Source organism: Rhinoraja longicauda, chromosome 8 (assembly GCF_053455715.1).
Source record: "Rhinoraja longicauda isolate Sanriku21f chromosome 8, sRhiLon1.1, whole genome shotgun sequence".
Lineage (NCBI taxonomy): Eukaryota > Metazoa > Chordata > Chondrichthyes > Rajiformes > Arhynchobatidae > Rhinoraja > Rhinoraja longicauda.
In genome coordinates, this window is record NC_135960.1 from 71,990,899 (window position 1) to 72,007,876 (window position 16,978).

General features: G+C 47.8%; 1 pseudogene; it reads right to left on the minus strand.

Annotated features, from left to right (window-relative positions):
• Positions 1-4,546: 4,546 nt before the first annotated feature.
• Positions 4,547-16,654, minus strand: LOC144596380 (gamma-crystallin S-1 pseudogene; annotated as a pseudogene).
• Positions 16,655-16,978: the final 324 nt, after the last annotated feature.

The following is a 16,978-nucleotide window of genomic DNA, read 5'->3' on the forward strand; positions in this document are numbered from 1 at the left end:
GGCACCAAGCAAACAGCCCTGAGCAGCAATAACATAACATAACATAACATAACAACACTTTATTGTCACTCGGCACAACACCGAGCGAAATTTCAGCAGTCACACAAAATACAGCAAAAAAGAAAAGAACACAGGACACCCGACCCCAACACAAACATCCATCACAGTGACTCCAAACACCCCCTCACTGTGATGGAGGCAACAAAACTTCCCCTCTCTTCCCCCCGCACCCACGGACAGGCAGCTCGACCCCTACCGAGGCAAACGACACGCACAGCCCCCGCAAGGGGATGGAAGGCCCCCCGGCCGAGCCGCCCCGGGCACCGAAACGTCCCGCGGCCACACCGGGCGATGTTAAGTCCAACGGCCGAGCCGCACCGGGCACTGAAACGTCCCGCGGCCGAACAGCGCTGACGATGTTAAGTCCAGCGGCCAAGCCGCACCGGGCACTGAAACGTCCCGCGGCCACACCGGGCGATGTTAAGTCCAGCGGCCAAGCCGCACCGGGCCTTGAAACGTCCCGCGGCCGAGCCGCACCGGGCACTGAAACGTCCCGCGGCCACACCGGGCACTGAAACGTCCCGCGGCCACACCGGGCGATGTTAAGTCCAGCGGCCGAGCCGCACCGGGCACTGAAACGTCCCGCGGCCGCACCGGGCGATGTTAAGTCCAGCGGCCGAGCCGCACCGGGCACTGAAACGTCCCGCGGCCGAGCTGCGCCGGCAATGTTAAGGCCCGCAGCCGAGCCGCATCGGGCACTGAAACGTCCCGCAGCCGAGCTGCGCCGGCAATGTTAAGGCCCGCAGCCGAGCCGCACCGGGCACTGAAACGTCCCGCAGCCGAGCTGCGCCGGCAATGTTAAGGCCCGCAGCCGAGCCGCACCGGGCACTGAAACGTCCCGCAGCCGAGCTGCGCCGGCAATGTTAAGGCCCGCAGCCGAGCCGCACCGGGCACTGAAACGTCCCGCAGCCAAGCTGCGCTGGCAATGTTAAGGCCCGCAGCCGAGCCGCGCCCCGGGGAAGAGACCTAATAAATAAAGGTTTCCCCCCGCCCCACCCCCCCACCCCACCCCACACCCCCACCACACACCCCCACCACACATACACAGCCAAAAACAGAAACAAAAACCATCCCAACACCGACACAAACAAAAAAAAAAGAAAAAAAGACAACAGACTGCCAGAGAGCCGCAGCCGTTAGGCGCAGCCAACTCCTCCCAGGAGGTTTTATACACAGGTGTATAAACACAGGTGCTTGGTCGGAGCTCCAAGCTGCACGATGTTCGACAAGCCCCGACCCGGGGTAGATCGCCCGGCGTGGGGGAGCTGAGATTCCCCCCCCGATGCAGGAGCTTGATCGCCCCGACGAGGAAGGCCCACCGCCGGCTACGGGAGTCAAGATCATCCCATCAACGGAAGGTTAGAGCCCCCGGCCGCTGGAGGACAAAGAAGGGAGAAATCTTTATCGCCTTCCATCACAGTGAGGAATGTGGAGGAGTCACTGTGGGGGATGTTCATGGTAAAATGTATTTTGTGTGGTTTGTTGCTTTTTATTGTTATGACTGTACGGCAAATGAAATTCCTCGTATGTTGCAAAACATACTTGGCTAATAAAGTATGATTGTGATTATGATTGTGATTGATTGATTGTGAGGTGTCTGGAATAAGCTGCCAGGGGTGGTGATGGAAGCAGACACGATAGTGATGTTTAAAAGGCTTAAAATATGCAGATGGATATCTATATATGTATAAGGGCAGGAGGGATGTGGATTATGTTCAGGCAGAGGACAGGCAGCATCTCTGGAGAGACGGAATGGGTGATGTTTCGGGTCGAGACCGTTCTTCATGTTTGGCAGAAGATTGACACAAAAAGCTGGAGTAACTCAGCGGGACAGGCAGCATCTCTGGAGAGACGGAATGGGTGATGTTTCGGGTCGAGACCGTTCTTCATGTTTCGGGTACACATTGTGGGGCAGGGGACCTATTTGTGTGCTGTACTGTTCTATGTTCTCTGTTCTGCTCTTAAATCCCACAGCTGCCATGGTGGGATGTGAATCTGGGTCTGTGGATTCAAGATTTCAAGATCTATTTATTGTCACATGTACCACTAAAGGTGCAGTGAAATTTGAGTTACCGTACAGCCATACTAATTGAAAAGCAACAAGACACACAACCACATCAAATAAAATGTAACATAAACATCCACCACAGCGGATTCCACATTCCTCACTGTGATGGAAGGTAATAAAGTTCAACCACCTTCCTCTTTGTTCACTCGCGGTCGGGGCTGTTGAACCGTCCGCAGTCGCCGCTGCCAAGACAAAGGACCGCAGCTTCACGATGTTAAAGTCCGCGCCGTGCCCGCGGCATGTAGCGCCGGGCCGGTCTCCAGGAAAGGCCACCAACTCCTCGATGTTAGGCCGCAGTGGGGACGGAGATACGACACGGAGAAAAATCACATCTCCGTCGAGGTAAGAGATTGATAAAAAGTTTACCCCAACTCCCCCCCCCCCCACATAAAACAAACCAAGAAACACAAAAACATATTTTAACACATACTGTTGGCGAGGCAGCCAGTGCTGGTGGCGCCACCCGGTGGATTCCTACTTCAGCCAAGGATTTAACAGAACTGCGCCTCATATCAGGACAGGAATACAACTGGCTGTGCTTGCCTCTGCTTGCCTCTGCACAGTCTGTCTTTCTGAGGCATCCTGCAAGACAGGTGACTAAAATCTGGGCGTGACAAGACCTGACAAGACCAAGGAGAGCTCTGAAACCCAGATTTACACCACCCATCGCTTGTGGACACCGAGTCTTCTGGTCATCGAGTCGTACAGCACGGAAACAGGCCCTTCAGCCCAACTTGTACATGCCAACCAAGTTGCCCCGTCTAAGCTTGTTTACGAAGGGGAATGGCTACAGGGGATTAGTAGTCTAGGACCAGAGGGCACAGCCTCAGAATAAAAGGACGTTCCTTTAAGAAGGAGATGAGGAGGAATTTCCTTGGTCAGAGGGCGGTGAATCTGTAAAATTCTTTGCCACAGAAGGCTGTGCAGGCCAAGTCAATGGATACTTTTAAGGTAGAGACAGATAGATTCTTGATTATTACGGATGTCAGGGGTTATGGGAGAAGGCAGGAGAATGGGGTTGAGAGGGAGAGATCGATCAGCCATGATTGAATGGCGGCGTAGACTTGATGAGCCGAATGGCCTAATTCTGCTCCTATCACTTATGACCTTATGAATTGTAAGTCCATCTATCGGGTCATCCCTCAGTCTCCGAATCTCCAGAGAAAGCAATCCAAGTTTGTCCAACTGAGTTAGATTGAGCTCTAGGGGCTAGCGGAATCAAGGGATATGGGGAGAGGTTACTGATTGAGAATGATCAGCCATGATCACATTGAATGGTGGTGCTCGCTCGAAGGGCCAAATGGCCTCCTCCTGCACCTATTTTCTATGCTTCTATGTTTCTATGAACGTTTCCATGCTCTGTGACTCAATGACTCTATGACGCTTTGACTCTCCACCCTCTAGTCTTTGACATTTCCTACCTGGAGAGGTGGACGTTATGCACAGGTGAGTGGAACTAACGTAGGCAAAGTGTGCACAGGTGAGTGGAACTAACGTAGGCAAAGTGTGCACAGGTGAGTGGAACTAACTTAGGCAAAGTGGTTGGAATGGGCGATTTGGGCCAATGGGCCTGTTTCCATGCTGGAATATCTCTCTAACTTTGTGAATATGCAGGATAGCATTTATAATCAAATTCATTGTGTCTTATTTGCATCACTTTGCTTTGCATACCAATAAAAAACTTCCAGATAAACCCATGAAAGTAGATTAGCTAGCTAAACTTAAGCATGATCTCCTCCAATCTCTACAGGTTCAGCCAACTTCTTAAAAATGCTTGGTGCCAGCTTATATTCTAATCCATTTTCAGCTATGAAAACCTACTACTATAATATCCTGCTTACACTCTTTTGCATCCTGTCCAAAGCTTGCACATCCTTCCTGTAATGCGATCACTGGATGTGGAGAGGATGTTTCCACCAATGGGAGAGTCTGGGACTAGAGGGCACAGCCTCAGAATTAAAGGATGTTCCTTTAGGAAGAACGTTCCTATCCCTGAAGGACCTTATGACTGGAACTGCACATAATACTCCAAATGTGGCTTACCCATTGTTTTATACAGCTGCAACACAACTTCCCCAATGTTATATTCAAGGCCGTATCTGATAAAACTATGTTCTTCATATTTACTCGTACAATTGCTTAATTAGTGGTCTTCCAGCTACTTTACATAAAAAGGGGAGGGAAGCATCCAAATGAACAGCTGACTGAGTTACATAAGGATTTTGGGGGTGAAATGATTTGTTTCGGTGTATTCTCTCGTTCTCCAAGATAATCTAAAAATCTATTATCCATTCCGTAATGTGCCTTTTAAGATGAGCAGTGGAAGTGACACAGAGGCACGTCAGAGTATATCAGTTAGCAAGTTTTATTATATTCTGTAATCTGTCATTGTGACAAAATCTATCTTGCAAAGAGGAATTAGAAGTCCCTCATGCGCCTGAAAGACCCGATGGTGGAGTTGTAACCCCCCCAGTCATTGTATTTCCTGTACTCCCCGGGTCTCATGAAGTACTGTCGGCCTCTGTAGTTGGGCTGTTCATAGAAGATCCAGTAACCATCCATCACTTGGCAGGAGTGGATGTCACGGTTACGGAAACGATCGTAGACGGAGGGACAGTCGTCCATGAATTCCATCGTCTGTCCTCCAAACTCAGGCCTCTCGTAAATCTTCATCCTGTAGTTGCTCCCTCGGTACTGGAATGGAAAGCATACAGTATTCAAGGTGTTGGAACAACTGCGTGTGTGATTTGCAGTAGCTACCATTCCATGGTTGCCCAAAAAGAAATTTGAAATACATCAACATAAATCTATCAGCAGACTTTGAAGTTTAAAAAAAAAATAAAGGAGGAAAGGAAATGAATAGTTGCCTAGTCACTGGATGTGTTCAATTGCTGGGAATGTTGTTTGACAACCGGAGCGAAACAGGACAAACACTTCAGTGTGCAGTGCGGGCATCTCCAAACGAAGAAAGATGACCTGAACTGAAACACTCTTCATTGCAAGAAGCAGGATGAAATATTTCAATAGACAATAGACAATAGGTGCCGTAGACAGTAGGCCATTCGGCCCTTCGAGCCAGCATCACCATTCAATGTGATCATGGCTGATCATTCTCAATCAGTACCCCCGTTCCTGCCTTCTCCCCATATCCCCTGACTCCGCTATCCTTAAGAGCTCTATCTAGCTCTCTCTTGAATGCATTCAGAGACTTGGCCTCCACTGCCTTCTGAGGCAGTGAATTCCACAGATTTATAACTCTCTGACTGAAAAAGTTTTTTCTCATCTCCGTTCTAAATGGCCTACCCCTTATTCTTAAACTGTGGCCCCTTGTTCTGGACTCCCCAACATTGGGAACATGTTTCCTGCCTTTAATGTGTCCAACCCCTTAAGTAACTAGAAGGAAGCAGGCAACTTTGTTTAAACTATGTAATTTTGACTTTGTGAAACTAAAGTCCTCTTTGAAAAATAAGTAGTGGAGTCAGAAAGACTGTCAGGGAAATCAGTTCTATCTAGTGTAATACAGTCATGGATTGTACAGCATAAATACAGGCCCTTGACCTATACTGCCCATCATACCAATCTACACCAATCCTACTAGCCTGCTGTATTCCATTACAGCCTGCCCATTCAATATACAATAGACAATGGACAATAGGTGCAGGAGTAGGCCATTCAGCCCTTCGAGCCAGCACCGCCATTCAATGTGATCATGGCTGATCATTCTCAATCTGTACCCTGTTCCTGCCTTATCCCCATACCCCCTGACTCCGCTATCCTTAAGAGCTCTATCTAGTTCTCTCTTGAATGCATTTGGAGACTTGGCATCCACTGCCTTCGGAGGCAGTGAATTCCACAGATTTACAACTCTCTGACTGAAAAGGTTTTTCCTCATCTCCGTTCTAAATGGCCTACCCCTTATTCTTAACATTGGGAACATGTTTCCTGCCTCTAACGTGTCCAACCCCTTAATCATCTTATATGTTTCGATAAGATCCCTTCTCATCCTTCTAAATTCCAGTGTATACAAGCCTAGCCGCTCCAGTCTTTCAACATACGACAGTCCCGCCATTCCAGGAATTAACCTAGTAAACCTATGCTGCATGCCCCCAATTTCGCTTGGGCAGCTTGCAGCCCAGCGGTATGAACATTGACTTCTCGAACTTTAGATAGTTCCTCTGTCCTTCTCTTCCCCTCCCCCTTCCCAGATCTCCCACTGTCTTCCTGTCTCCACCTATATCCTTCCTTTGTCCCGCCCCCCTGACATCAGTCTGAAGAAGGGTCTCGACCCGAAACGTCACCCATTCCTTCTCTCCTGAGATGCTGCCTGACCCGCTGAGTTACTCCAGCATTTTGTGAATAAATACCTTCGATTTGTACCAGCATCTGCAGTTATTTTCTTATACTACATATTCCGGGATGTTACTGTTTCGTTCTCTGAGTAGCCTCAGCAGCCTCACCACAGTAGATGCAGATGGGAAGTATTCATTGAAGCCCCCAGCCATTTCCTAGGACTTCACACAACAGTCGACTGTGTTGACATTCAGGGGACTTCCTTTCTTTCTGGCTATTCTTTTACTCTTCACCATATCTGCCAAGAATATCTCATGGCTCCTTTTTAACTTTCCTAATTTCACCGCTTCATCCTTTATACTTCTCAGGAGATTCAGTCAATCCCAATTCCTTTGCGTAAGAAGGAACTGCAGATTGATTTATTCACAAAATGCTGGAGTAACTCAGCAGGTCAGGCAGCATCTCGGGAGAGAAGGAATGGGTGACGTTTCGGGTCGAGACCCTTCTTCAGACTGATGTCGGGGGTGGGACAAAGGAAGGATATAGGTGGAGACAGGAAGATAGAGGGAGCTCTGGGAAGGAGGAGGGGAAGGGAGGGACAGAGGAGCTATCTGAAGTTGGAGAAGTCGACGTTCATACCACCGGGCTGCAAACTGCCCAGGCGAAATATGAGGTGCTGCTCCTCCAATTTCCGGCGGGCCTCACTATGGCACTGGAGGAGGCCCATGACAGAGAGGTCAGACTGGGAATGGGAGGGGGAGTTAAAGTGCTGGGCCACCGGGAGATCAGTTGCGTTAATGCGGACCGAGCGCAGGTGTTCAGCGAAGCGATCGCCGAGCCTGCGCTTGGTTTCGCCGATATAGATCAGTTGACATCTAGAGCAGCGGATGCAATAGATGAGGTTGGAGGAGGTGCAGGTGAACCTCTGTCTCACCTGGAAAGATTGTTTGGGTCCTTTGATGGAGTTGAGGGGGGAGGTAAAGGGACAGGTGTTGCATCTCGTGCGGTTACAGGGGAAAGTGCCCGGGGTTAGGGTGGTTTGGGTAGGAAGGGACGAGTGGACCAGGGAGTTGCGGAGGGAACGGTCTCTGCGGAATGCTGCTTTAAACCGAAGACAGACACAAAATGATGGAATAACGCAACGGGTCAGGCAGCATCTCTGGAGAGAAGGAATGGGTGACGTTTTGGGTCGAGATCCAAAATCCAGAAACCTGTGCATCTTGCAAATTAATAACTACTGTGGGAAATTCCAATACAAGATAGAATTTAAATTTTTTTTTTTATACCGGTGGTAATTGATCGTTCCTGCTTTATTTCAATCTTACTATCCAAATTTGAAATTTCACAAAGCATTCCCAAATGAATAAGATGTGGATTTAACACCACAAGACGAAAACAAAGTTCTGGAAAAAATTCCAATCAATATAAGAAGCTTTTTAGCAATACATCAATTGCCTTAGACTGAATTACACAAGATAGACACAAAAAGCTGGAGTAACTCAGCGGGACAGACACCATCTCTGGCGTTTCGGGTCGAGATCCTTCTTCAGACTGAGCATCAGGGGAGAGGGAGACACAGAGATAAGGAAGTTCAAGGTGCGAAAAGGAGACATCAAAAAGGAATGCAGATCAAGGAAAATGTAGAGCAGATCATTAGCTAGGAGAAGGCGACAATGAAGCACACAGAGATAAAATTAAATCAGGAGGAGTCAGACTGGTTGGAGAACTAGGAAGGGGGAGGGATGGAGAGAGAGGGAAAGCAAGGGTTACTTGAAGTTAGAGAATTCAATGTTCATACCGCTGGGGTGTAAGCTGCCCAAGTGAAATATGAGGTGCTGTTCCTCCAATTTGCACTGGGCCTCACTCTGACAATGGAGGAGGCCCAGGACAGAAAGTTCAGTGTGGGAATGTGAGGGAGAGTTAAAGTGTTGAGCAAATGGGAGATCAGGTAGGTTTAGGCGGACTGATATTATACAAAGTGACATTATATGTTTACGGACGCCAACAAAAGGAAAATGCTCTAGAATTTCACAAAGGAAAGCACCTGTCTCCCACTCACCTGAGGGTAGGTGCGGCAGGACTTAACAAAGTCGTTGAACCCCATCCAGCGCTGGTAGTCAGGATACTCCCCCCTGTTCAGGACATACTGGTACCCCATGTAGTTGGGTCTCTCGTACGCCACCCACCAGTCACTGTCCACACGGATGGAGTTACAGCGGCTGAAGTAAGGAGACAGATCAGCACAGTCAGTGCTGCACTCATAGTGCCGGCCCTGGAAGTTCCTGTCCTCGTAGAAGATGATCTGTGGGGAAATTAAACAGGTGAGTTATTATTTTTCATCTGGTTGAAACATTATTGGCAAATCCTGGACACATGGGGAGTTGCCTTGCCTTTCCCATTTTGAGCTTCAGTCTGGAGATCCACCTGTATACAACACTGCCTCATGCAGCAGGGTATTTATATGCTGAGCCAAAATGCCACCGTTGGAAATACATTTGTTATTCTAATGGTTTCAGTAGTATATATCAGCTAAAAGACAAAGTTAACATAAAACCTTCTAGCACGGCAGATTATGCCCCATGATTCGGGTTTTTAGATGAGCTCAGATCCTTTTACATTCTGCTTTGACGCTGTTTAATTGTTCTGGGCCAAATGTTCATGAACAAGTCCATGGGCAGCCTAGTCGTGGCATTAGTAACACTTTTTTATTTATAGACAATAGACAATGGACAATAGGTGCAGGAGGAGGCCATTCGGCCCTTCGAGCCAGCACCTGGCCTCCTCCTGCACCATTCAATGTGATCATGGCTGATCATCCACAATCAGTACCCCGTTCCTGCCTTCTCCCCATACCCCCTGACTCTGCTATCCTTAAGAGCTCTATCCAGCTCTCTCTTGAATGCATTCAGAGAATTGGCCTCCACTGCCTTCTGAGGCAGAGAATTGCTTTGTTTATCTTTGTATCTCATATTGATTTAGTTTTCTCTTCTTAGCCATCAAATTATTATGTTATCCAATGGCGACAGATCAATATGTGATACCTGCCTATAACTGAGGAGCCAAACTCAGTTGGAGTTGCTACCTTTCAGATGACCCACTAAACTGCTCCCTAAGGTAGCTACAAACGTCCTTATCCAACAAAGTGTGGCAGGGTTACCCATAGTTTCCTGGTCAAGATGTATCTATCCAGCAACTTCTGTTTGTGAGAGTTTCCTGTTTCTAAATTTAGTTTAGTTTTGTTTAGTTTAGAGATCCAGCGCGGAAACAGGCCCTTTGACCCACCGAGTCCACGCCGCCCAGCGATCCCCGCACATTTACACTATCCTATACTTCGATTTGTACCAGCATCCGCAGTTATTTTCTTACTCCTCCATTGCTGAATAATCCAATTTTTAACTGCAAAATGCAATTATAATGTATTACTAGAACAATTTATATTCGTGCAGTCGGCCTTTTAGTACGTTAAAATAGAATAATATTAGAAAGGTGAAAACTGCTGAACCAGACTGTTTGATAAGCCCATTGGTGCACTTGCCGATCAATGGAATTTCATGCTGGTGATAATTTTAATCAGAAGACAGTTTTATTCAGAATTTTAGTGTAACTTTTGCCTGTTTGTGGGGTCAAACACAAGTAAAGATAGTTGTATTGCTTTTATAGACAATAGACAATAGGTGCAGGAGGAGGCCATTCAGCCCTTCGAGCCAGCACCGCCATTCAATGTGATCATGGCTGATCATTCTCAATCAGTACCCCGTTCCTGCCTTCTCCCCATACCCCCTGACTCCGCTATCCTTAAGAGCTCTATCTAGCTCTCTCTTGAATGCATTCAGAGAATTGGCCTCCACTGCCTTCTGAGGCAGAGAATTCCACAGATTCACAACTCTCTGACTGAAAAAGTTTTTCCTCATCTCCGTTCTAAATGGCCTGCTCTTTATTCTTAGACTGTGGCCCCTGGTTCTGGACTCCCCCAACATCGGGAACATGTTTCCTGCCTCTAATGTGTCCAATCCATTAATAATCTTATGTTTCAATAAGATCCCCTCTCATCCTTCTAAAGTCCAGTGTATACAAGCCTAGTCGCTCCAGTCTTTCAACATATGACAGCTAATGGCATGTTGGCCATCGTAACAAAAGGACTTGAGTGTAAGAGCAAAGAGGTCCTTCTGCAGTTGTACAGGGCCCTAGTGAGACCACACCTGGAGTATTGTGTGCAGTTATGGTCTCGTACCGTATCGTATCGTATCGTATCGTACCGTACCGTACCGTACCGTACCGTACCGTACCGTACCGTATCGTACCGTACCGTACCGTATCCTATCGTACCGTACCGTACCGTACCGTAGCGTACCGTATCGTACCGTACCGTATCGTACCGTACCGTACCGTATCGTACCGTACCGTACCGTACCGTACCGTACCGTACCGTATCGTATCGTGTCGTGTCGTATTGTATCGTACCGTGTCGTGTCGTGTCGTGTCGTGTCGTGTCGTGTCGTGTCGTGTCGTGTCGTGTCGTGTCGTACCGTACCGTACCGTGTCGTGTCGTGTCGTGTCGTGTCGTGTCGTGTCGTGTCGTGTCGTGTCGTGTCGTGTCGTATCGTATCGTACCGTATCATATCGTATCGTATCGTATCGTATCGTATCGTACCGTACCGTATCGTATCGTATCGTTTCGTATCATATCGTATCATGTCGTACCGTACCGTACCGTATCGTATCGTACCGTACTGTATCGTATCGTATCGTATCGTATCGTATCGTATCGTATCGTATCGTATCGTATTGTACCGTATCGTACCGTATCGTGTCGTGTCGTACCGTATCGTATCGTGTCGTGACGTATCGTGTCGTATCGTGTCGTGTCGTATCGTGTCGTGTCGTATCGTGTCGTGTCGTGTCGTGTCGTGTCGTGTCGTGTCGTGTCGTATCGTGTCGTATCGTGTCGTGTCGTGTCGTGTCGTGTCGTATCGTGTCGTACCGTATCGTACCGTGTCGTGTCGTGTCGTGTCTTGTCGTATCGTACCGTATCGTGTCGTGTCGTATCGTGTCGTGTCGTACCGTATCGTATCGTGTCGTATCGTGTCGTGTCGTATCGTGTCGTGTCGTGTCGTATCGTGTCGTACCGTATCGTGTCGTGTCGTGTCGTACCGTATCGTATCGTGTCGTACCGTATCGTGTCGTACCGTATCGTGTCGTACCGTATCGTGTCGTACCGTATCGTACCGTGTCGTGTCGTGTCGTACCGTATCGTACCGTACCGTATCGTGTCGTACCGTACCGTACCGTATCGTGTCGTACCGTATCGTGTCGTACCGTACCGTACCGTACCGTACCGTACCGTATCGTACCGTATTGTGTCGTGTCGTACCGTAACATATCGTACTGTACATGTTCCCTCTTCACTGCATTGTGGGCTCAGCCAGGATTCTACTCACTGGAGATCAACACAAAATGCCGGAGCAACTCAGCGGGACAGGGAGTCTGAAGAAGGGTCTCGACCCGAAACGTCACATATTCCTTCTCCCCAGAGATGCTGCCTGAGTTACTCCAGCATTTTGAGCCTTACTGATGTGCGCTTGTTGGGAGGTCTAAATTTCCATGGTCAGGAGTAGCTGGAATGTATCAAAGAAGCCTTTGGCCTAAGTGGGGGTGGGGAGGGGTTGGGTCCTCATGTTCTGCGAGCTCTTTGGAAGTTCTCACCGATAATTCCCACCTCCCAACACTTTACCTACGTACTTGTAAGTAGATTGTAAGGACTTGTAAGGAGATTGCATGCTCTCCCTCATTCCCCAATGTGTATTCTCCAGGTTCTCCAGCTACCTTCCACGTTGGTTAATTGGCCATTTTAAATTGTCCCTTGTGTGTAGGGAGTTGTAGAATCAGGGGGTAGTTGATTAGTGTCTAGGAACAATGAATAGAAGAAGGGTCTCGACCTGAAACATCACCCATTCCTTCTCTCCAGCAATACTGCCTGACCTGCTGAATTACTTCAACATTTTGTGTCCATCTTTGGTGTAAACCAGCATCTGCAGTTCCTTCTAACACAATAAAATGAGATTAATGGAGTTGTCGTGCAAAGGAGTGCTTGAAGCCAGTATGGACTCTGTGGGCTGAAGGGCCTGTTTCCTTGCTGAACTTCTATGATCCAATGACACACCGAATCGTGACGTATCGTACCGTATCGTACCGTATCGTATCGTATCGTATCGTATCGTATCGTATCGTATCGTATCGTATCGTATCGTATCGCATCGTATCATATCGTATCGTATCGTGTCGTATCGTACCATATCATATCGTACCGTATCGTACCATATCGTATCGCATCGTATCATATCGTACCGTATCGTGTCGTATCGTACCGTATCGTACCGTATCGTACCATATCGTACCGTATTGTGTCGTATCGTACCGTATCGTACCGTATCGTACCATATCGTACCGTATCGTGTCGTATCGTACCGTATCGTACCGTATCGTACCATATCGTACCGTATCGTACCGTATCGTATCATATCGTACCGTATGGTGTCGTATCGTATCATACCGTATCATATCGTGTCATATCGTATCGTATCGTATCGTGTCTTAATTTATCGTACCGTATCGTACCGTACCGTATCGTACCGTACCGTATCGTATCGTATCATGTTGTATCGTACCGTATCGTATCGCATCGTATCATGTCGTACCGTACCGTATCGTGTCGTACCGTATCGTACCGTATCGTACCGTATCGCACCGTATCGTATCGTACCGTATCGTGTCGTATCGTATCGTATCGTATCGTACCGTATCGTGTCGTGACGTGTCATGTCGTGTCGTACCGTATCGTATCTTGTTGCACCGTATCGTATCGTATCGTGTCGTACCGTATCGTATCGTACCATATCGTATCGTATCGTATCGTATCGTATCGTATCGTATCGTATCGTATCGTATCGTATCGTATCGTATCGTGTCGTACCGTATCGTGTCGTACCGTACCATACCATACCGTACCGTGTCGTACCGTATCGTGTCGTACCGTATCGTGTCGTGTTGTGTCCTATCGTATCGTACCGTATCGTGTCGTACCGTATTGTATCGTATCGTATCGTATCATACCGTATCGTATCGTGTCGTAACATATCGTATCGTGTCGTACTGTATCGTGTCGTGTCATATCGTATCGTATCGTACCGTACCGTATCGTGTCGTACCGTATCGTATCGTAACGTATCGTATCATACCGTATCGTATCGTGTCGTAACATATCGTACCGTATCGTACCGTAACGTATCGTGTCGTACCGTATCGTATCGTACCGTATCGTATCGTATCGTATCGTATCGTATCGTGTCGTACCGTACCGTACCGTATCGTACCGTAACGTATCGTATCGTACCGTACCATATCGTATCGTATCGTACCGTACCGTATCGTGTCGTACTGTGCCATATCGTATCGTATCGTGTCATATCGTATCGTATCGTATCGTATCGTACCGTACCGTGTTGTATCGTACCGTAACGTACCGTTTCGTACCGTATCGTATCGTACCGTACCGTGTCATACCGTATCGTGTCGTACCGTATCGTACCGTATCGTTCCGTATCGCACTGTATCGTATCGTACCGTATCGTGTCGTATCGTACCGTATCGTATCGTATCGTATCGTATCGTATCGTATCGTATCGTATCGTATCGTATCGTATCGTATCGTATCGTATCGTATCGTATCGTATCGTATCGTATCGTGTCGTGTCGTGACGTCGTGTCGTACCGTATCGTATCTTGTTGCACCGTATCGTATCGTATCATGTCGTACCGTATCGTATCGTATCGTATCGTACCATATCGTATCGTATCGTATCGTATCGTATCGTATCGTATCGTACCGTATCGTATCGTATCGTATCGTATCGTATCGTATCGTATCGTATCGTATCGTATCGTATCGTATCGTATCGTATCGTATCGTATCGTATCGTATCGTACCGTATCGTGTCGTACCGTACCATACCGTGTCGTACCGTGTCGTACCGTATCGTGTCGTACCGTATTGTGTCGTGTCGTGTCGTATCGTATCGTACCGTATCGTGTCGTACCGTATCGTATCGTATCGTATCGTATCGTATCGTATCGTATCATACCGTATCGTATCGTGTCGTAACATATCGTGTCGTATCGTATCGTATCGTATCGTATCGTATCGTATCGTATCGTATCGTACCGTAACGTATCATGTCGTACCGTATCGTATCGTACCGTATCGTATCGTATCGTATCATATCGTATCGTACCGTATCGTATCGTATCGTATCGTATCGTATCGTATCGTATCGTATCGTATCGTATCGTGTCATACCGTACCGTACCGTACCGTATCGTACCGTATTGTATCGTATCGTGTCGTACCGTACCGTACCGTACCATACCGTATCATACCGTGTCGTACCGTATCGTATCGTATCGTATCGTATCGTATCGTATCGTATCGTATCGTATCGTATCGTATCGTATCGTATCGTATCGTATCGTATCGTATCGTATCGTATCGTATCGTATCGTATCGTGTCGTACCGTATCGTGTCGTACCGTATCGTGTCGTATCGTATCGTGTCGTACCGTACCGTACCGTGTCATACCGTATCGTGTCGTACTGTATCGTGTCGTGTCGTATCGTATCGTACCGTATCGTATCGTGTCGTACCGTATCGTATCGTATCATATCGTATCATACCGTGTCGTACCGTATCGTATCGTATTGTATCGTATCGTATCGTATCGTATCGTGTCGTATCGTATCCTATCGTATCGTATCGTATCGTAACGTATCGTATTGTGTCGAATCGTACCTTATCGTATCGTGTCGCGTCGCACCGTACCGTACCGTACCGTACCGTACCGTACCGTACCGTACTGTACCGTACCGTATCGTACCGTATCGTGTCGTACCGTATCGTGTCGTGTCGTATCGTACCGTACCGTATCGTACTGTATCGTGTCGTACCGTATCGTATCGTATCGTATCGTATCATACCGTATCGTATCGTGTCGTAACGTATCGTACCGTATCGTATCGTATCGTACTGTATCGTATCGTGTCGTAACGTATCGTACCGTATCGTACCGTAACGTATCGTATCGTACCGTACCGTATCGTGTCGTACCGTGCCGTATCGTATCGTATCGTATCGTGTCATATCGTATCGTTTCGTATCGTACCGTACCGTGTTGTATCGTACCGTACCGTATCGTGTGGTATCGTATCGTGCCGTATCGTACCGTAACGTACCGTTTCGTACAGTATCGTATCGTACCGTACCGTGTCGTACCGTATCGTGTCGTACCGTATCGTACCGTATCGTACCGTATCGTATCGTATCGTATCGTATCGTATCGTACCGTATCGTGTCGTATCGTACCGTATCGTACCGTATCGTATCGTATCGTACCGTATCGTGTCGTATCGTACCGTATCGTATCGTATCGTATCGTATCGTATCGTATCGTATCGTATCGTATCGTATCGTATCGTATCGTATCATATCGTGTCGTGTCGTGTCGTATCGTATCGTATCGTATCGTACCGTATCGTTTCGTGTCGTACCGTACCGTACCGTACCGTGTCGTACCGTATCGTCTCGTACCGTACCGTGTCGTATCGTACCGTATCGTATCGTATCGTATCGTGTCGTACCGTATCGTACCGTACCGTTTTGTATTGTGTCGTATCGTGTCGTCCCGTATCGTGTCGTGTCGTACCGTCTCGTGTCGTACCGTGTCATATCGTACCGTGTCGTATCGTAACGTATCGTATCGTGTCGTACCGTATCGTGTCGTATCGTACCGTGCCGTATCGTACCGTAACGTACCGTTTCGTATCGTATCGTATCGTATCGTATCGTATCGTATCGTATCGTATCGTATCGTATCGTATCGTATCGTATCGTATCGTATCGTATCGTGTCGTATCGTACCGTATCGTGTCGTATCGTATCATGTCGTATCGTACTGTATCATACCGTATCGTATCGTATCGTATCGTATCATATCGTGTCGTACCGTATCGTATCGTACCATTTTGTATTGTGTCGTATCGTGTCGTGTCGTACCTTATTGTGTCGTACCGTGTCATATCGTACCGTGTCGTATCGTACCGTATCGTATCGTGTCGTACCGTGTCGTGTCGTACCGTGTGGTGTCGTACCATACCGTGTCGTACCATACCGTATCGTATCGTACCATACCGTATCGTGTCGTACCGTGTCATATCGTACCGTGTCGTATCGTACCGTAACGTACCGTTTCGTACCGTGCCGCATCGTATCGTACCGTACCGTATCGTACCATATCGTATCGTATCGTGTCGTACCGTATCGTACCGTATCGTATCGTATCGTATCGTGTCGTGTCGTGTCGTGTCGTGTCGTGTCGTGTCGTGTCGTGTCGTGTCGTGTCGTGTCGTGTCGTGTCGTGTCGTGTCATACCATATCGTATCGTGTTGCACCGTATCGTATCGTATCGTATCGTACCGTATCGTACCGTAACGTATCGTATCGTGTCGTCCCG